Here is a 21206-nt window from a genome sequence, read left to right as displayed (position 1 = left end):
TCAGCAGGTTGGGAAGGGGGAAAGATTTGTAGTTTTTGAGACAATGGGGAGTTTCAGGACTCTGGGATGTGGTTTGTTTATATTCTCGTTTTCGCTTGGTGGTGGCAGTTCTGTAATTTGAGCGCAGTGGCTGGGAGAAAAGGGGATGGAGGGCAGTAGCAAGTTTATATGTACATACAATACAAATTAGGAGCAGGAGCAGGCCACTTGCCCTTCAAGCCTGTTCTGCCGCCGTTCAATGAGATCATGGCTGATCTACTTGTAACTTCAACTCCACATTCCTACCAACTGATAACCTTTCACACCTTTATTGTGGCCTCATTGCTTGTTTGGTTGGGGAGGTGTTTCTCTCCTTGCTATTGTTCAGTAAGTGGAAGCTGACGGCTGTCTTCATTGAGGGAAGAAGATAAAAGGGGAACCTGTAGATGTGGTGTACTTGGATTTCCAAAAGTCATTTGATAGGGTGCCACATCAAAGATTACTACACAAAACAAGAACACATGATATAGGGGCACATTGTGTAGGGGGTAACATATTAGCATGGATAAAGGATTGATTAACTGACAGGAAACAGAGAGTAGGGGTAAATGGATCTTTTTCGGGTTGGCAAGATGTAACGAGTGGAGTGCCACATGGATCAGTGCTGGGGCCTCAACTATTTACAGTTATATCAATGACTTGAATGAAGAGATGGAATTTATGGTAGTTAAGTTTACTGATGACACCAAGATAGGTAGAAAAATAAGTTGCCAAGAGGGGGTAGAGACAGGTTAGGTGAGTGGGCAAAAAAATTGACAAATTGAGTATTATGTGGGAAAATGTGAACCTTGTACACTCTGGCAGGAAGAATAGAAAAGCAGCATAGCATTGAAATGGAGAGAGACTGCAGAACTCTCAGGTACAGAGGGATCTGGATGTCTTGCTATACGAATCCTAAAATATTGGCATGCAGGTAGAGGAAGTGGTTAGGATGACAATTAGAATGTTGGGGTTTATTGCAAGGGGGATGGAATATAAAAGTAGGTAAGTTTTATTGCAGTTGCACAGGGCATTGGTGGGAGGACATCTGGGATACTGTGTACAGCTTTGGCCTCCTTATATGAAAAACATAAAATTATGTTAGAAGCAGTTCAGTGAGGATTCACTCGACTCATTCCTGGGATGAAGAGCTTATCTTCGGTAGAAAGGTTGAACAGATCAGGCCTATACTCATTGGAGTTTAAGAATGAGAGTTGATCTTATTTAAACATATAAGATCCTGAAGGGAATTGATAGGATGAATACTGGATGTTTCCCCTTGTGGGGGAAACGAGAGCACATCACTTCAGAATAAGAGGCCTCCCATTTAAGATGGAGATTAGGAGAATTTGTTTCTCTCAGAGGAGCATAAGTCTGTGGCATTCTCTCCTGGGTGGCATGGTGGCACAGTGGTTAGCACTGCTGCTTCACAGCTCCAGGGACCTGGGTTCGATTCCCGGCTTGGGTCACTGTCTGTGCAGAGTCTGCACGTTCTCCCTGCGTCTGCGTGGGTTTCCTCCGGGTGCTCCAGTTTTCTCCCACAGTTAAGTAGATTGGCCGTGCTAATTTCTCCCTCAGTGTACCCAAACAGGTGCCAGAGTGTGGCGACTAAGGGATTTTCACAGTAACTTCATTGCAGTGTTAATGTAAGCCTACTTGTGACACTGATAAATAAACTTTAAACCCAGAGAGCAGTGGAGGCTGGGTCACTAAATTTATATAAGGTTGAGTTAGATTTTGGATAGACAAGGGAGTCGAGGATTATGGGAGACAAGACAGAAAAGTGGAGTTGAGACCACAACCAGATCAGCCATCACCCTATTGAATGGTAGATCAGTCTTGAAGGGCTGAATGGCCTACTCATGCTCCTGAGTTCATATTCCTATGATATCATCATGGAGGAGAATTGGGGATTGATTCTACTCATGTAAGCTACCTGATTTCTAATCGGTGTTGTCTTTTCAGAGGAAGATTGAGTCCTGCTTTTTACTCAATAGCAATGGGGTAAACTGTGCTCAGTGAGGCTGTGATCTGTACCTAGTGTGTGCAGAGTTAATGAATATCAAACATTTTACACACTCTACTGTACCAGGTGACAGGGATGCTGAAACCTCTGCCTTTCTGGACTAGCAGGCACTTTTGATGCTTTGCTAATCCCAATCATTCTGCCACAAATCATTACAAGATGAGATGCCATCTGCATCATGGAAAGATGTCCCCATGTAAATAGGTTCACTGTTGCATTCAAGCACTAATATTGTTAATTGGAACTGTACTTCTGCTGCCTCCTCATTAACCGCTCTGTTTCTGGATTTTAAAAATCATTCAATCCTTGCTCACCTATTAACATTTAATCATAAAATCATTGTGGATTCACACTATAAGCCCAGTCTTGGAACAAAATAATTTTGGGTTTGCACCAACTCTGAAATAATCACCTAAATCTGGAGCCATGGCCTGACAGCCTCAAATTGAGATTTCCTGCAGCATGCACCACATGGAGTGTAACCCTAATGTGGTTCCAAACTTGGTTTACAAAGTGCGAAGCAGTCTATTAAACACAAACACTTTCGAACTGCACCTCACCTCAATTTTGTGTTTCACAAGCCAAGATTCTCCAATGACCGCACTCCAAAAACACTGACATTTTTAAATGGTTTAAAGGGAGCTCTTTCCTTCTGCACCTAAACAAGCATTTTGCTCCCTCTGGGGCAAGGATAATACTTGGAGCCGGATAATGTAAATGTAATTCTGTCTTGCCGTCTCAATTAAAACTAATGCAAATATTAACGATATTAAAGCAAAATATTGCAGACACTGAAAATCTTAAACAGAATCAGAAAATGCTGGAAGTACTCAACAGGTCAGGCAGCATCTGTGGAGGGAGTAATGGAGTTAATGTTTCAGGTGTGCAGCCTTTCACCAGACTGGAAAAGATTAGAGATGTCATAGGTTTTACACAAGTGGAAGGCAGGGGCAGCGGAAGCTGGGAAAAAGAATGAAAGGGACGGTCTGCGACTGGGTGAAAGACAGGAGTGGCTGAATGGCTGAAAATGTTGGTAGTGAAGGGCCAAAGGGATATGTAAAGAAATGAAGGATGTGCCTTGAGGAGGTGTGAGTGACAAAATGATGAACAGCTGCCATCTGAAAGCAAAAACAAGAGAACAAGATTAAAACCAAAACCGGCAAAAAGAAAGAAAACAAAATGGGGGAAGAGATCACGGTCTGAAATTGTTGATGTGAGTTTTTTGTTAATCTTTAATCATGAAAATACGATAAAGAGGTGGTTCAGTAGTTTTCTGGCATCATAACAGGCTTTTGGAGTTACCTCCCACTGATACCATGTGACGTTTTAAACAGTTTTGTTTCAGTTTTTCACTGTTCCTGGTTCTCACTGTAACACAGTAAGAGTTTTAACAACACCAGGTTAAAGCCCAACAGGTTTATTTGGTAGCAAATGCCATTAGCTTCCGGAGCGCTGCTCCTTCGTCAGATGGAGTGGATATCTGCTCTCAAATAGGGCATACAGAGACACAAAATCAAGTTACAGAATACTGATTAGAATGCGAATCTTTACAACTGATCAGGTCTTAAAGGTACAGACAATGTGAGTGGAGGGAGCATTAGGCACAGGTTAAAGAAATGTGTATTGTCTCCAGACAGGACAGCCAGTGAGATTCTGCAAGTCCAGGAGGCAAGCTGTGGGGCTTACCGATAGTGTGACATGAACCCAAGATCCCGGATTACATGAGGATGGCCTAAACCGGGATCTATTACATGGTAATATTTAGAAGAATGATGAAAGGAACTTAGAAAATAGGAGACTGAGTTGGCCATTTGGTCCTTTGAGCTGCCGCACCATTCAATATCATCATGGCTGACCTTCTGTCTAAATACCATTCTGCACAATCCCCACAATCCCGTGATTCCCTTTTTATTCTAAAATCTATCAAGCTCTGCCTTGAATATACTCAATGACTGAAAATCCACACCACTCTGAGGTGAATTCCAGAATGTTACACCAGGTGAACCAATTTCTCCTCATTTAGTCTTTTAATAATAAAACAACTAAACATGATTACTTATTCTAGACTCCCTGGCTGGAGAAATCATCCTCCAAGCATCTGCCTTCGCGAGCCCCTTAAGAATCTGATACATTTGAATGAGATTACCCCACATTCTTCTATATCTAGTGAAAATGGGCCTATCTACTCAATCTCTCCTTAAAGGACAATCCCTTCATTCTAAGAATCAATCCACTAAACATTCATTGCAATTCCCCACGAACAAGTATGTCCTTTCTTAAATGAGAAGACAAACTGCACACAATATTCCAAGCGTTGTCTCATCAATGCTCTGTATAACTGCAGTCAGATTTCTTTTACTCTTATATGCCAATCTTATATAATTTCACTCACCTGAGGAAGGAGCAGTGCTCCAAAAGCTCGCGCTACCAAATAAACCTGTTGGACTTTAACCTGGTGTTGTGAGACTTCTGACTGTGTTTACCCCAGTCCAACGCCGGCATCTCCACATCATTATATGATAAAGACAAGCATACCATTTGCCTTTCAAATTGCTTGCTGTACCTTAATGTTAACTTTCTGTGATTTATTCACAAAAACACTCAGGTCCCCGTGGATCTCAACATCTCCCAGTCTCCCACCATTTTAAAAAATCGGCAGTTTTATTCCGACCCAACTTTACACTTTGCCATATTATCCTCCACCTGCCATGTTCTTGCCCACTCAATCAACATGTTAATATCCTTTTGCAGCCACTCTGCATCCCTCTTACTGTCTGCACTCTCACCAAACTTTGTATCATCAGCAAACCTGGTTACAATGCACTTGGTCCCCTCATTAAGTCACTGATATAGATTGTAAATAGCTGAGGTCCAAGGACTGATCCTTGCACTGCCCCCCTGTTCACAACCTGAAAACCCAAAAATGACCCGATGATTCTCACTCTCTGTTCTCTGTCCATTAACCAATCTTCAACCCAAGTTTAAATATTACTCCCATCCCCAGAGCCTTAATTATGTGCAATAATCTCTTGTGCAGCACCTTACAGAATGCTTTCTGAAAATCCAGATACATTATATCCACTCACTCCCCCATATCCAATCTAGTTGTTACATCCTGAAGAAACTCTACCAGATTATCAAACATGAATTCCTTTTCATAAATCCGGATTGATGTGCTGCGCTTAATTGGGTTGGGATTTGCTAAATGCCCTGTTATCACACCCCAAATAACAGTCACTGTAAAATGTATTCCAAGAATGGAATTAGTGATGGAATATTGTCAAGACTCATGATATTGTAACTTGCGCTTCCAAGTAGTTTACAAATTAGTTTCATTTCTATTTTCTTCCTTTCTGGGCTAATAGGAGTGACCCATGTTCAGGTCAAGCCCAATGGGAACTGAAAATGATCATCTTCACAACAGCCAAGACTACACACACCATTGTAGACAGTCCTCAGCAAGTAGTCAAGAAGCAACGCCCCTATGGATTTCTGTTACTGTTAAAGAAAAGCCAGTTCCCCCACATCCACTAGCAGGGCTGGGTGATGCCTCCAGTGATGGAATAGTTGCTCGCTCTCTGGCAATACATAGTGAATGTCAACATATAAAAATGATAGCCAGCAACTGTCCAACTATAAGGCTAGACAATGGGAGGGGGGGGTGGGGGGGGGGATTTCCGGCCATGCTCGCCCCAAAACCGGAAAATCCCACCCGAGTTCAACAACCTTTCCATGGTCCACGCCTTTCCCGCGATGATTCCCATGGCGGGCGGGAAAGGAAAATTCACCCCAATGTCTTCATGAGAGTGGGAGGTGGGACATTGGGCAGGACAAACTCATTCATCCAGTAACATGGGGCATGAGCGACACGGTGGCACAGTCATTAGCACTGCTGCCTCACAGTGCCAAGGTTCGATTCCCGGCTTGGGTCACTGTCTGTGCAGAGTCTGCACATTCTCCCGTGTCTGCTTAGTTTCCTCTGGGTGCTCTGGTTTCCTCCCACAGTCTGAAAGACGTGCTAGTTAGGTGGATTGGCCATACTAAATTCTCCCTCAGTGTACCCGAACAAGTGCCGGAGTGTGGCAACTAGGGGATTGTGGTGACCCACTGTAATTACATGTGTATGCCTGGACACACCCATGCTACACCTGGCCCGAGACTCCTCTCTTTCCACCTGAGACTCCTCCCTTTCCACCTGAGCGAGGTATAAAGGGATAAAATTGCGAATAAAATTGATGCACTATCAATTACGATGCGAGGACTCCAGCGAGTGAGTGAAATAACAGGCTTTTATTCGCAAAGAACTGGAGCACACCCTTGTAGCTAACCTGGCCCAGACTGAGGCAAGGAGGAGGAACCATCACCTTTATACCTCGCTCAGGTGGAAAGGGAGGAGTCTCAGGTGGAAAGGGAGGAGTCTCAGGCCAGGTGCAGCATGGGTGTGTCCAGGCAAACACATGTAATTACACATGTGATAGAGACCAGAAGGGACGATGCATGGCCTCTTCACCCTGTTCGGTTACCCTAACTACATCCACAGCGACCGGGGATCCTCATTCATGAGTGATGAGCTGCGTCAGTACCTGCTCTCTAAGGGCATAGCCTCGAATAGGACTACCAGCTATAACCCCAGGGGTAGCGGGCAGGTAGAGAGGGAGAACGCGACAGTCTGGAAGGCCGTTTTACTAGCGCTACGGTCTAAAGGCCTCCCAGTCACACGCTGGCAAGAAGTCCTCCCCGATGCTCTGCATTCAATCCGGTCTCTCCTGTGTACGGCCACCAATGCCACCCCCCATGAGCGGATGTTTGCTTTCCCTAGGAAGTCCTCCTTGGGAATCGCACTACCATCGTGGCTGGCGTACCCAGGCCCCGTTCTGCTCCGGAGGCATGTACGACCCCATAAGTTGGACCCCCTGGTCGAAAAGGTCCAGCTCCTCCATGCCAACCCCCAATATGCCTATGTGGTATACCACAATGGGTGGGAGGACACGGTCTCTATCCGGGACCTGGCGCCTGCGGGTGCCCCGGAGCCCACTATGACCCCCACCCCACATCCCTAAACCCCTCTGTTCAGGTAGCACCAAGTCTGCTTACATCTTTGCCCCTTGTATGCAGCTCACCTGAGCCCCCGGAGTCACCACACAGGACCTGACTAGAAGGGACGACGACGGACTCAAGCGGTTCCACCCTCCCATCGGAAACAAAACCTCAACTGGTACTGCGGCGGTCACAGCGACTGATCAAACCACCCGACAGGCTGAACCTGTGAGGGGACGACGCCTTACTTCAGTTTCGTGACTCTTGTATATATAAATCTTCATGCCTCTGTATATACTGTTCCACCCACCCCCGCCGGACACTTTTTTTAAAGAGGGGACGAATGTGGTACCCACTGTAACTACATGTGTATGCCTGGACACACCCATGCTGCACCTGGCCCGAGACTCCTCCCTTTCCACCTGAGACTCCTCCCTTTCCACCTGAGCGAGGTATAAAGGTGATGGTTCCTCCTCCTTGCCTCAGTCTGGGCCAGGTTAGCTACAAGGGTGTGCTCCAGTTCTTTGCGAATAAAAGCCTGTTATTTCACTCACTCGCTGGAGTCCTCGCATCGTAATTGATAGTGCATCAGGGATTTTCACAGTAACTTCATTGCAGTGTTAATGTAAGCCTACTTGTGACAATAATAAATAAACGCAGCAACAGATTGGGTGGATTTTCCCACAGAGAATCCTATGGGCAGGGGGAGGGTGGGTCTAACAATGGCTATAACTTCCCAGGTTGGCAATTCAAGTCCCCATTACAGCATTTGCCGTCAGAAAAAGGAGCCAGCCCATCTGATGAAGAATTATTTGTTCAGCAACTGCCTCTCCCTCTGAGAGATCAGCCCATCCTCACCCATTCCCACCAGCCCATCCTGCCTCACAATCCCTTCAGTCCAAAGAGGTCAACTCAAATGAATCGCATCAAACTGCATTTTTATCTTGATCCCTGTAAAAAAAAATGTCGCAAGGGCCAGAAGTAAACCTAGATTAAAGACAGCCAATGTGTGATTAGCCAGGCTGTTGCGTAGAGTCTGTTTGGGAGAAGTGGCCAGCAGTCTGCGGGGAGGGGGTCATCTCTGTTCCCCAAACTCAGCATCAGCTGTGGTTATATCAGAGCAGGAGCTGGTTAAAGCTCCTCACATCTGCCTTTCAACACGAACAGAAACTTCCTGCTTTTGGGGGACCAGAAAGTGCAGTGGTTTATATCATTCCACAGCCAGTTATTGCCAGTAACAACAGCAGCCACGCCGACTTCTACCAGATAACAAACAAGGACTTGGTTCTTACCCAATCGGAGCTGAAAGTGACCGGGACTAATAAATCAACACGAAAAGAGAGAGCGACACTTCTTTAGATTCAGCATCACCCCAAAAACTCCAGTTGTAAAGCTTCCTCTGGCTCCAGGGTGAGGGGGGAGGGCTGAATGAGTGCCCTTGATAAAGTTTAACATGAACGGCTATGGGGAAAAGACAATGATGCTTCCTAGAAGACGGGCGCGGTTTGCAAAGGCTGCGGACTGTCTGCCTGTCTGTGCCCGCCTTGTACTCACTCACTCTCTCACACACACACAATGAACTAAACTCAACAGCAGCATTGCACTACATGTGTCACTGTGAAAAACACCACCCATCAGTGTGGAACAGCTCCACCCCTCACTCAGAATGCTGGCTGGATTCTGATGTGGAGATGCCGGCGTTGGACTGGGGTGAACACAGTAAGAAGTCTCACAACACCAGGTTAAAGTCCAACAGGTTTATTTGGTAGCAAAAGCCAATAGCTTTCAGAGCGCTGCCCCTTCGTCAGGTGAGTGGGATTTCAGTTCACAGACAGGGCATACAAAGACACAAACTCAATTTACAAAATAATGGTTGGAATGCGAGTCTTTACAGGTAATCAAGTCTTAAAGGTACAGACAATGTGAGTGGAGAGAGGGTTAAGCACAGGTTAAAGAGGTGTGTATTGTCTCCAGACAGGACAGTTAGTGAGATTTTGCAAGTCCAGGCAAGTCACGGGGGTTACAGATAGTGTGACATGAACCCAAGACCCCGGATGAGGCTGTCCTCATGTGTGCGGAACTTGGATCAGGATACTAGATTTGATGGTTAGCCATGATCAAAATTAATGGTGGAGCAGGCTCAAAGGGCCAAATGGCCTCCCCATGCTTCTATTTTGTCTGTGTTTCTACGTCTGTTTCTATGTATTGCAATATTTTCACTACAAGGAAGTAGTTTTTTTCAAACTATTTACATCAGTCATGCTGTATGCTGCTGCTTCAATAAGGTTACACGCAGTTAGGATTAAGCACACAGTCAGAGGCGTTTTACACAATTACCAGCCCAAAACTGTGGCAAATTATTTGTGAGGCTCTTAATGTGCTAGGACACAATCATGTGAGGCAGTTGTCACAGGGGTTGAGTCATCTTTAACCCCTCTTTGGTATGAGGTGGTGAGGAGGAACTCAGACTGCCTTGTACTGATGGCAAACAGGAGCCCAAACTGACAAAGCAGTTGACAGCAGCTCATCTGTTCCAGAGATGGGTTAGAGATCTGCAAAATGAGATTGGCTGGTGAGACTGTAACTAAAGGGCATTAGTTAGAGATCAACCAAAGAGTCAGGTGGGAGGCAAGGAGAAATTTTTTTTACACTAAAGATTCTTAGGACATAAAAAGCCTTTTCAGATCAGGGCTGGAGGCAGACTCTCTAACAGTAAGTGAATGAATATTTGAAAAGTAATTTAAATAGGTACCATAGGCCTCATTTGAAGTTGCAAAGATGGACCATGTCAGACAGGAAAGCAATGCCAGCAGATTAGAAACTAGAAGCAGGAGTAGGCCATTAGGTCCTTCGAGACCGCTTCACCATTCATTTTGATCATGGCTGATCATCAAATTCAATATCCTGATCCCTTCTTCCCCCCATATCCCTTGCCTTCACTGCATATATTGCCACTGCATTTGTTCATTACTCTTCAGTTCTGAATTACACCAATGACTGATTAAACACTCTGAATATGCTACCAATTTTCCACGTTAAGGGAAATGAATTAATTAGAATTCTGCCCCAACTGAAATTGACTTGGATTTTGGATGGTGTTGTCTGCCTCCTATAGGACAAAGCTGAAATTACATGAGCAGGTCACTGAAGTTCCCAAAAACACCCAAAAGCCACATCACAGTAGCATATGATCTGAGAATTAAAAATAGCACCATCATTGCATTTAATTTCTTTGACGATGCAATATTCATGGAAAACCCTTCACTGATGTCAGGCTCTATATAATTTTTTTTGAGGGGGGTTGCTTCTCCTTGTGAGAAAATGTGTTGTCACTTCTGGAATTCAAAGTTGTGGCTTTTTGCAGCAGGGGTGACAGGGTCATGGTGAACATATCAATCCATTGGTAGAATTAATTCCATGAAAAGGAAATGACAAATGACAGCACAATGTAGGCAATCATCTCAAACATTTAAAACCTGTACACGTTTATAAAAGAGTGAGTGTAGCAATTGCCTTTGAATTCTGTATCCATTGTTGGTGAAGATCCATTGGGACAACAATCTGTTCCCACAGACATCAAGTTTTATTCCTCTGTCTGTGGAAACTAACATCATCAATTAACAAGAGAGCTCAGCTTTGAAACTGGAAATCCTGCAACTTACCATCGTGGCCATAGATTTACAGTTTTATGTAAAAACTGAAGAGAATTGTGCAAATTGGCTATCAAAAATCTTTAATATGATCCAGCATTCTCACACAATAAAAATGGAATTCAGTTTATACAAACATACGAGTTAGGAGCGAGAGTAGGCCATTCGGCCCCTTGAGCCTGCTCCACCATTCAATAACATCGTGGCTGATCTGACTGAAATCTCAATTCCATATTCCCCGATGACCTATCACCCCGTCGCTAATCCAGAATCTATCTAGCTCTGCCTTAAACATATTCAAAGACTCTGCTTCCACTGCCTTTTGAGGAAGAGAGTTACAAAGACTCACTGTCTTCTGAGAGAACAAAATTGTCTTCATCTCTGTCTTAAATGAGCGCCCTCTTATTATTGAACAATGGCCCCAATTCTTGATTTTCCCACAAGAGGAAACATCCTTTCCACTTTCACCGCGTCAAGACTCCCCAGGATCCTATATGCTTCAACTAAGTCTCCTCTTGCTCTTCTAAACTCAATAGAATCCCTACAGTGCAGAAAGAGGCCATCCAGCCCAATGAGTCTCCACAAGAGCATCCCATTAAGGCCTTTCCCTCTGTCCTATCCCTGTAACCCCATACATTTATCATGGCTAATCCACCTACATCTTTAAACACTAAGGGGCAATTTAGCATGGCCAATCCACCTAACCTGCACATCTTTGGACTGTGGGAGGAAACCCACGCAGACATGGGGAGAATGTGCAAACTCCACTCAGACAGTCATTCAAGACCGGAATTGAACCTGGGTCCCTGGTGCTGTGAGGCAGCAGTGCTAACCACTGTACCACCAGGCAGCAGATGCAAGTCTAGCTTGTCCAACCTTTCGTCATAAGACAACTCACCCATTCCAGATATTAGTCTAGTAAACCTTCTCTGAACTTCTTGCAATTTATTTACATCCTTCCTTAAATAAGGAGACAATATGTACACAGTTCTCCAGATGTGGTCTCACTAATGCCCTGTGTAACTAAAGAATAACCTTCCTACTTTTGTATTCAATTCCTCTTGCAATAAACAATAGCATTCTATGAGCTTTCTTAATTACTTGCATACTAACCTTTTATTATTCATGCACTAGGGCTTCCAGATCCCTCTGCATCTCAGAGCTCTGCAATCTCTCACCATTTAGATCATATGCTTTTTATTCTTCCTATAAAAATGGACAATTTTACATTTTCCCACATTATACTCCATTTTCCAGATCCCTGCCTACTTAACCTATTGATATCCTTTTGTAGTCTTCTTATGTCCTCTGCACAATTTACTTTCTGGTCCAATTTTGTATTATCAGCAAATTTATCAACTATAATTTCATCCAAGTCATTTAAATAAATTGTAAAAAGCTGAGGCCTCAGCACTGATTCCAGTGGAACACTACTCATTACATCTTGCCAATGAGAAAATGACCCATTAATACCTACTCTGATTCCGGTTAGTTAGCCAATCTTCTTCTCATGACAATATGTTACCCTCTGCACCATGAGCTTTTATTTCCTGCAATAGCCTTTGATGTTGCATCTTATCAAATGTTTTTTGAAAATCTAAGTACAGTACATCTACTGGTTCCCCTTTATCCACAGCACATGCGGCATCTTCAAAAAACTCCAATAAATTGGTTAAACATGATTTCCCTTTCACAAAACCATGTTGACTCTGCCTGATTGCCTTGAATTTTTTGAAATGCTCTGTTATAATGTCTTCAGTAACAGGTTCTTACATTTTCCCTATGACAGATGTTAAGCTAACTGGCCTGTCATTTCCTGCTATTGTCCAATCTAATGGAAGCTTCCACAAATATCAGGAATTTTGGAAAATTAAAACCAACTCATCAACTATGTCACTTACCATTTATTTTAAGATCCTGGGATGAAGTCCATCAGGATCTGCCGACTTTTCAGCCCACAGCTCCAACAATTTGCTCAATACCACCTTGTTGGCGATTGTAATTTTCCTGAGTTCCTCCCGCCCTCCCATTTCCTGATTTACAGCTATTTCTGGGATGTTGTGGGATGTTATACAGTTCATGTGAACCAATAAATCTGTTTATAATATTTCTTAAGTACTCTATGTCATGAACAAATAAACCATCTCTTTGGTGCAAAATTATTTTTATTTAAGTAGCACATGGTCACATCTCTCATAAATGTGTCACAATGCTGCACATAAGCTTACATTTGAATTGCAATTACTGCTGATAGAAAACCAGGCAGCATTCGACAATGGCAACATGCAACCAACAGCAATGAAATGAACACCCAACTTTATTGGTGCCATTGATCAAGAAGGGAATGCTGATTGCAAAAATGGTCAAAGAATCGAGTTAAAGGCTCTCTATCTGAATGAATGAATCGTTAGCATGGATAGAGATAAATATGAATGATCTGCCAGCCATTACAGAAACATGGTTGCAAGGTGACCAAGGTTAGGACCGGAATATCGAAGGATATTTAACATTTAACTGTGTGGAGTTTGTACATTCTCCTCGTGTCCGCGTGGGTTTCCTCCGGGTGCTCCGGTTTCCTCCCACAGTCCAAAGATGTGTGGGTTAGGTCGATTGGCCATGCTAAAAAATTGCCCCTTAGTGTCCTGAGATGCGTAGGTTAGAGGGATTAGCAAATATGTAGGGATATGGGTGTAGGGCCTGGGTGGGATTGTGGTCGGTGCAGACTTGATGGGCCCAGTGGCCTCTTTCTGCACTGTGGGGCTTCTATGATTTCAAAAAGACAGGATATTTAACATTTTATAAAGTCAGGAAGCTAGCAAAAGATGGTGGAGTAGCTCTGTTAATTAGTACAGTCGTGAAAGATGACCTCAGGTCGAAAGAGCAAGATGCTAAATCAGTTTGAGTAGAGATAGGAACAGTAAAGGGAAGAGATATCTTGTGAGAATAGTTTATAGCTCCTCCAACAGTAGATACACTGTAGCACACAGTATACACGAAGAAGTAAATGGGGTCTGTAAGAAAGGTATCACAATAATCATGGATGACTTTAATCCATATGTAGATTGGACAAATCAGATGGGCAAAGGTGGCCCAGAAAATGGATTCATCATGTATATTTGGGACTTTTTTAAAGCTGCATATTCTGGAGCAAACAGGTAGCAGAGAGAATTGACTCAGTCTCTGTACAGTTTGCAGAATGGGACATTAGCTGAGAAGGAGAGAGACAGCACAGGTGTAGTTAGTACTGACCTGGCAATTATGACCTGATCCTCTAGCTTATGTGTTCCACCCTCCACCCATACCCTGATATTGTTCAGTGCCTGGAATCTGCAAGCATAGATTTAAAAATCCTCTTGTTCACTATCACAAAATAAACTAGTTCTGTAGGTACAGTAGCTTCCCATTTTAAAATAATGTTTTCTAAGTACAAATAGGGAAACATGTTTTACGGTCCCAGAGGGTTTTACAACTGAATGGAATCCTGGTTCAAAGACTGTGACTTTTATTCTTTTTAATCAAACGTTGGTGAAATGGAGTCACAGGACTGCTTATTAGTTTTTAACCAAAAAAAAAGGCATTTATTAAACACGAAAGAAATGTACCATAGTACAGTGCTCCTTTACCCTCCCCTTAGCTGAACAAATACACAAAGATTTTAAGATTAACATGGATGACAAAGTATATTCAAAGTTACAGTGGTCTCCTTTTAACACGCTTTTGTGGTTTGTGAATTCTTCCTCAGAATTTCTGCAGATAATTTTCATAGGTGAGTTTTCACTTCACTTTTAGCAGTAATTCTTGTCAGGATTTTGAACCAACCTCTTAGTTTCCTCTGCCTCAACTGGCCCACTGTTTCTTCCCACTGTCAATTGCTTTAATGTTCAAGTTCCAGTTTCTTCATAGAATTATTTTAAAACCATAAGACCATAAGATATAGGAGCAGAATTAGGCCATTCGGTCACCTCAAGTTGGTTCCGCCATTCAATCATAGCTGATATGATTCTCATCTCCATTCTGCTGCCTTCAGTTCCCCCTGAAAGTCTGCTCCCAATTGTAAATTTATTTAAATAGAATGGTTTCTTTAACTCAAAGCTCTTGTTTCTCTCTTCCTTAATTTCTCCTGGACCATCCCTTATTCTTTATTCATGTAGCTTCAGTATTCTGAAGTCTATTTTCTATCACCATTCTCTGGTCTGTTGAGCTGGATTATGTTAACTCCATTGTTACAACCTTTCTCAATCTTGAGCAGAACATAGAGAGAGAGAGAGACCTTCTCCTCAGCTCCTCACAGCCCTTAAAAAACACCTGCCATACTTGAGAACACAGAGTGCTCCAGCTCACGCTTCCTCTCTGATTTGTACATTTGTAGCTGGGGCAGACCTCAGTGGATTTCAGCAGGAACTGAAGTTCACCCCCCCCCCCCCTCCCCCCACTCCCCGCCTAAATAGCCAAACATACTTTCAACATGAAATCGATCCACAGCTCCTCTCCAGGCACAGAAATATTAAATTAAACCTACATAAAACTATACCTTACTTCTAATGTTTTACCCATCCAAATATAAATCCCTTAAATCTATTTTGGGTTTCTTATCACATGAAACAAACTCTATTCCTATTCAAATAGGCCCTCATAAAGGCTACCATTCTGGATGTTTTTTTTTAAACCACTAAGCTAGTCCCAATTGCCTGCATTTGGTCCATATCCCTCTATACTCATCTTATCCATGTAATTGCCTAAATGCTTTTTAAAAGACAAAATTGTAACTGCCTTTACTACTACCTCTGGCAGCTTGTTCCAGGCACTCACCTCCCTCTGTGTGAAAAAATTGCCCCTCTGGACCCTTTTGTATCTCTCCCTTTCACCTTAAACCTATGCCCTCTAATTTTAGACTCCCCTACCTTTGGGAAAAGATATTGATTATCTAGCTGATCTATGCCCCTCATTATTTTATAGACCTCTATAAGATCACCCCTCAGCCTCCTACGCTCTAGAGAAAAAAGTCCCAGTCTATCCAGCCTCTCCTTATAACCCAAACCATCAAATCCTGGTAGCATCCTAATAAGTCTTTTCTGCACTCTGACCAGATACCAATTTGGTTGTTGGCGCTGGTGATTTTTAATTGTAAGAGTTTTAACAACACCAGGTTAAAGTCCAACAGCGTTATTTGGTAGCAAATACCATTAGCTTTTGGAGCCCTGCTCCTTCGTCAAATGGAGTGGATTTTTAATTGAGCAGCAAAACATTAAAGGATAGATAAACTCTGTGAATGAGTGAGTTAAAATGGATGATTTTAAAACCAAGTCGGCAACTGTTTCTAGTCCATTTGGCTGCAGTCAATCCTAACACAGAGAAAAATGGTTCTGGTTTTTGAAGACCAATCATCTTGAACCCCAGTACATCATTATAAGAGCACCTCAGGGCAGTTTCCATCTTCAGCTGCTTCACCAATGACCCTCCCTCCATCATAAGGTGGATTGTTTGCTGATGATTGCACAATGTTCAGTTTAATGTATAACTGCTCAGATAGTAAAGCAGTCCCTGCCCACATGCTGCAAAACCGGGACAACAAAGGGCCTGAGCTGATAAAGTAACATTTGTGACAAGTAACATTTATGCCACACATTTCAGGAAATGACCATCTCCAGCAAGAGAGAATTTAATCACCTCCTCTTGACATTCAATGTGAGTCCCTCACTATCAAATTCCTGTGGTTACCATTGACCTGGACTGGACTAGCCATATAAATATTGTGCCTATCAGAGCAGGTCAGATACTTGGAATTCTCCAGAGAGTAACTCAACTGTTGGCTCCCCAAAGTCTGTCCACCATCTACAAGGCACAAGTCAGGAGTGCGATGGAATACTCTTCACTTGCCTGGATGGGTGCAGTTCCAACAACACTCAAGAAGCTCAGCGCCATCCAGGACAAAGCAGCCTGCTTGATTGGCACCCCATTCACCTTTATTCCTCCCCCTCCATCACCACAATGGCGGCAAAGTGTGCCATCAGATGCACTGCTTCTCATCAAGGCTTCTTCAACAGCATCTTCCAAACCTTCAACCTCTACCACCTAGAGGGACAAAGACAGTAGGTGCATGGGAACACTAGCATTTGCAATCTCTGCTCTGAGTCTCACACCATCCTGATTTAGAAATATAGCATCATTCCTTCATTGTTGTTGGGTCAAAATCCTGGAGCTCCCATCCCTATGCCCATATTGCACATTCTTCAATGGTTCAATAAGGCAACTCAACTTCTCAGAGGCAATTAGGGATGGACAATAAGTGCTGGCCTTGTCAGCAATAACCACATTTTTTGAACAAATAATAAAAATTGTGTTGCGCCTTCAATGTATAAAACACTCAAGGGATGAACCACATTCTGGATGCTCCCATTAAGTGTAAAATTGAAGTTGTAGGTTAAACTGATATTCCAATTGTGTAGCATTGGCCATTACAAGTGCACACAGGCCATTATACTGTTTACCTGAGTGACAAAAAGATCAATGAAAAGTTAAGAAGACAAGAATATCCTTGCAAATGGAATAGTACCAAATCAGTCGTGTTTAAATGTGAAGATACCATGCTGATACATGAAATGCAGTAAACAGGCCATACCTTGAACATTACATTCATTTCCCAGAGACAGGAGATATATCCAAACATTCACAGCTCCATTTTAGATCTGGGATTTTGGTATTTTCAAGCCAAATGCCGCCAAATATTATTTAAGTAATCATTAAGAAAATACCATATGAGCTGTCTAAACTGAAATAATTATTTCAGATTAAACCAATATTTTCAAAATAGGTTCTACAATGCAACATGGGATAGAATATTTGCAGCATTCCCCATCAATCAAAACCCTGGAGAAGCAACATAAACGGGGTTTCTGCTGATCTTCCGTCACTGTTACTATGGCAAATTAGGGGGACGGCCTTGCAGGTTGCATTGATATGTTGGGCAGTGCCAAGAGCCATGATAAGCCTTGACACAATTCCCATCTTCCACAGTTTGCAGGCAAACCTCTGAACATAAGGAAACAAGTAGAGACAGATACTCTGACACATCTTGGACCTGTACATTGCAGCTTTCTCTAAATCCAGAGGCAGACTCTTCAGGAGAATCTTCGACCTGCTCACCATTCACCAAGTGAGCAAAAATTTTTCTTCAGAAATATCTAACCAATGATTGAACACACATTTCAGTCATGAGAATGGGGTTTGCAGTCGGAGATGGGGTGATGAAGTATAGCATTACACAAGTTTGTTGTGATCTGGAACACCCTGCCTGAAATAGCTTCACCAAAAGGACTAGCACAGGCATGATGGGCCAAATAGCCTCCCAGTGTGCTGTATGAGATCATAGATTTTTTGCAGCATGGAAACAGGCCCTTCGGCCCAACTTGTCCATGCCACCCTTTCTTTTAACCACTAAACTAGTCCCAATTGCCTGTGTTTGGCCCATATCCCGCTAAATCCATCTTACCCATGTAACTGTCTAAAGGCTCTTTAAAAGACAAAATTGTACCCGCCTCTACTACTACCTCTGGCAGCTTGTTCCAGATACTCACCGCCCTCTGTGTGGAAATTATTCTGTCACCCTTGGTCACTATAGAAATATAAGAAATGTCAATTTGACCTGACTACAGAACAAACCCATGGGCGGGACATGAATGAGGTGGCAGAGATAATTATTCAAAGCGAATCTCCTCTCTGATCCTGGCCTCCAGAGATGCTCTGGAGACGCAGCTGAGCCTCCAGTCAGAGGAAAACCTCGCCTCCTCCGGAAGGAGACAAATGCGGCGGGACTTTGCAGTTATGTAAATGGAATAGAAAGGGTTCACCCTCAGCACTGTCTCAAATGAAACCAGGACTATAGGGAAGCAGAGGAACTCGGACTAATGTTTGGAAGTTGTTCTCTACAAATACTGACCAATATGGGGAATGATGTGGAGTTTGGGAGTTAAACTTTCTGGAATGATTCCAGATAAAGAGAGGGGAGGGGGGAGGTGGGCTTCTGGAGAAAGGTGGACCACAGAAGCCGAATAGCCACCCTGGCCAATATTTAGCAATATGAAGGCAGGCTATGTGGTGGCCCAAACATCATTCTGTCTCTGTGGCAAGAGAGCATTTCATATCCATACACAGGTCTCTGCTCACTCAACACACAACCGATTCTTAGGCACAACACCTGTCTGGGGTGCAGTGGGTATCTGTCCATTGCTTAAGGGCTGGGAACCTGTGCTGTTGCTGGGGCTGTTCTTGGATTCAGTTCATTGAGTGTCTCACTCACCAGAATGTGGAGGAGGAGGAATGGAAACACCGCTCGGTGTTACAGTGCGATCCCTGTAACAATTCACATTCGCCTTTTCATCCTGAAAGATGGTCTAACGCTTACAGTCCTCTGGCAAAGAGCAGACTCCTCGCTGCAAACTCTCCCCCTCACTTACAGACAGATCATAATACAGGCAGACAGCCCGGTTTTAAAAGCCTTTCTCTCCGAGCGCTGGGCTGCTGAATTGACTGCTCCGGCAAACTGAACTGAGGGCGAGAGTAAAGCGAGCAGCACAACAGACACCTACAGGAAGTGAGTGAGACATCATCGCACTCAATGGGAACACTAACTGTACCAAAACAGAAATGATAGAAAACATGTGGCAGACAGAACACACAAAATAAACAAGTCCAGTTTGAGTTGGCTCACAACCCGAGCTGTCACATTCTGATCCCTTCAGTGATTGGTAAACAAGATTAAAATACTGCGGATTTAATTCTCTCAAAGCAAATGGAAAACTTACTCTGGACACTCATGCAAATTCCGATTTGTATCCGTGTGTATTTGGATTTCACTCTTTTAGCCATCCAACCAAAAATGTGCCTGATGCCCCTTCTTCCCAAATCCAAACTTGGTGTTGTTATGCTCCCCAATGGAAGAATGAGTTTTCATTTACAGAGTGACTGTCACATCCTCAGGCTGCCTCAAAGCATTTCACATGACCACGTCAAGATCCCAATAGGAATTGAATAAGCAGTGGAAATTCTGGTTGTAATTTCTAATCAGGAACTGTACCCTTTTTGTTATATCGGTCAGTTCATTGTTACCAAGACAGTTAGTCAACCTGTGTTAATGAAACAAGTCATCAGTGGCCTCAGATTTCTCCAGATAAGAATGGTTCCTGTTCTGACCTCATTGTACTCCATATATTACTGTCCTTATATAGTCAGCACCCTGACTTGAAACTATGGCTGGGATTCTCCCAAAAACAACTAAGTACCCAACGGGCAGGAAAACGGGAGTATTTCCCACCTGTTGTTTGGGCGTACTTACCAGAGAAAATCTCCAACACTCTGAGCATTGCGGAGTGCCTCAGCGTGATTCACTCTGGCATGTGGTGGGCACGGCCTATTCCCGCCCAGGAGGCTGGCAGCATAGTGCTGAGTGGGCCTCTGTGTACATCAGCACGGAGATCAGCGCATGCGCAGTGGCCCCACACTGCCGGCCTCCCGATTGCTGGCCAGCCCCACCTCCCCCCACCCCCGATCGTCGGCCTTCCAGAGCCCTTCAACTCCCAATTGCTGACCTACCAGACCTTCCCATGCCATCCCAATGTCCCCACCCCCCCAGCCAGCCTCCACTTTGATGATCAGCCCTGACCCCCCCAACCCAATGGCACGCCCCAATCGCACTCCTCCCTCCCTCCCCAGGCGATCATCTTGCAGAGTGGCAGCAGGCCCCCTCCCAACTGATCACACCCCCAATAGGCCCTGTCCCCCTGTCCTTCCTGTCCCCTCTGGTCCTACCTCTGGCAATGCCCAATGCCTGGTGGGCAATGCCAAGGTGCCCAGTGGGCAGTGCCAGTTTGTCCCTTGGGCAGTACCAGCTATGGTGCCAGGTTGACATTTCCAGACTGGCACTGCCCAAGGGGCACCTCTCCCTTGCCTTTGACCGCCAGAGGGTGGCCTCAATGGCATCTGTCCCCACCAGTCGGGCCAGGACACCTGTTCCCTGTCAGTGGGGAGCAGTTCTAAACCCCGCTGGAGGGAAACATTCCCAGCGGGGAAGGTGGGAGAGACCCTAGAGGGCCCGGAGAATACTGTCCCAGGCCCGCTAATCATTTTGAAATTCTAATTTCATATGATAGTCAGCACGGAGCTGATTGCAGTAAAAAAAAGCACTTGGGAGACTCGCGACTGGCTTTACCTCGCTAAAAGCTGGTGTCTCCCAGCCCGCTGTGCTGTCCGAGCAGTGCAACTGGCCAGGAGAAGGCAGCCTATATCACCATTCTTTTACTGTCGCCAAGTCAAAATCCTGAAACTCTCTTACTAAGAGCACTGTGGGTGTACCTGCACCACATGAACAGCAGCGGTTCAAGGCAGCAGCTCACCACCATCTTCTCAAGGGCAATTAGGGATTAACAATAAATGTTGGCCTAGCCGATGAGGCTCACAACTGAAGAACAAATAAAGAAAGA

At 44.1% G+C, this 21206-nt stretch overlaps 1 protein-coding gene across 1 annotated transcript in view; it reads right to left on the bottom strand.

The window, feature by feature from the left end:
• Positions 1–19273, bottom strand: part of LOC144494706 (MOB kinase activator 3B) — a 133035-nt gene extending 113762 nt beyond the window's left edge. Inside the window, exon 1 of the mRNA XM_078213910.1 lies at positions 19028–19273. The gene's annotated coding sequence lies outside the window, so the exon portion shown is untranslated. The remainder of the gene's footprint in view (positions 1–19027) is intronic.
• Positions 19274–21206: the final 1933 nt, after the last annotated feature.

The sequence above is a fragment of the Mustelus asterias genome, chromosome 6, assembly GCF_964213995.1.
Source record: "Mustelus asterias chromosome 6, sMusAst1.hap1.1, whole genome shotgun sequence".
Classification (NCBI taxonomy): Eukaryota; Metazoa; Chordata; class Chondrichthyes; order Carcharhiniformes; family Triakidae; genus Mustelus; species Mustelus asterias.
This window is presented reverse-complemented; position numbering and strand designations above follow the sequence as displayed.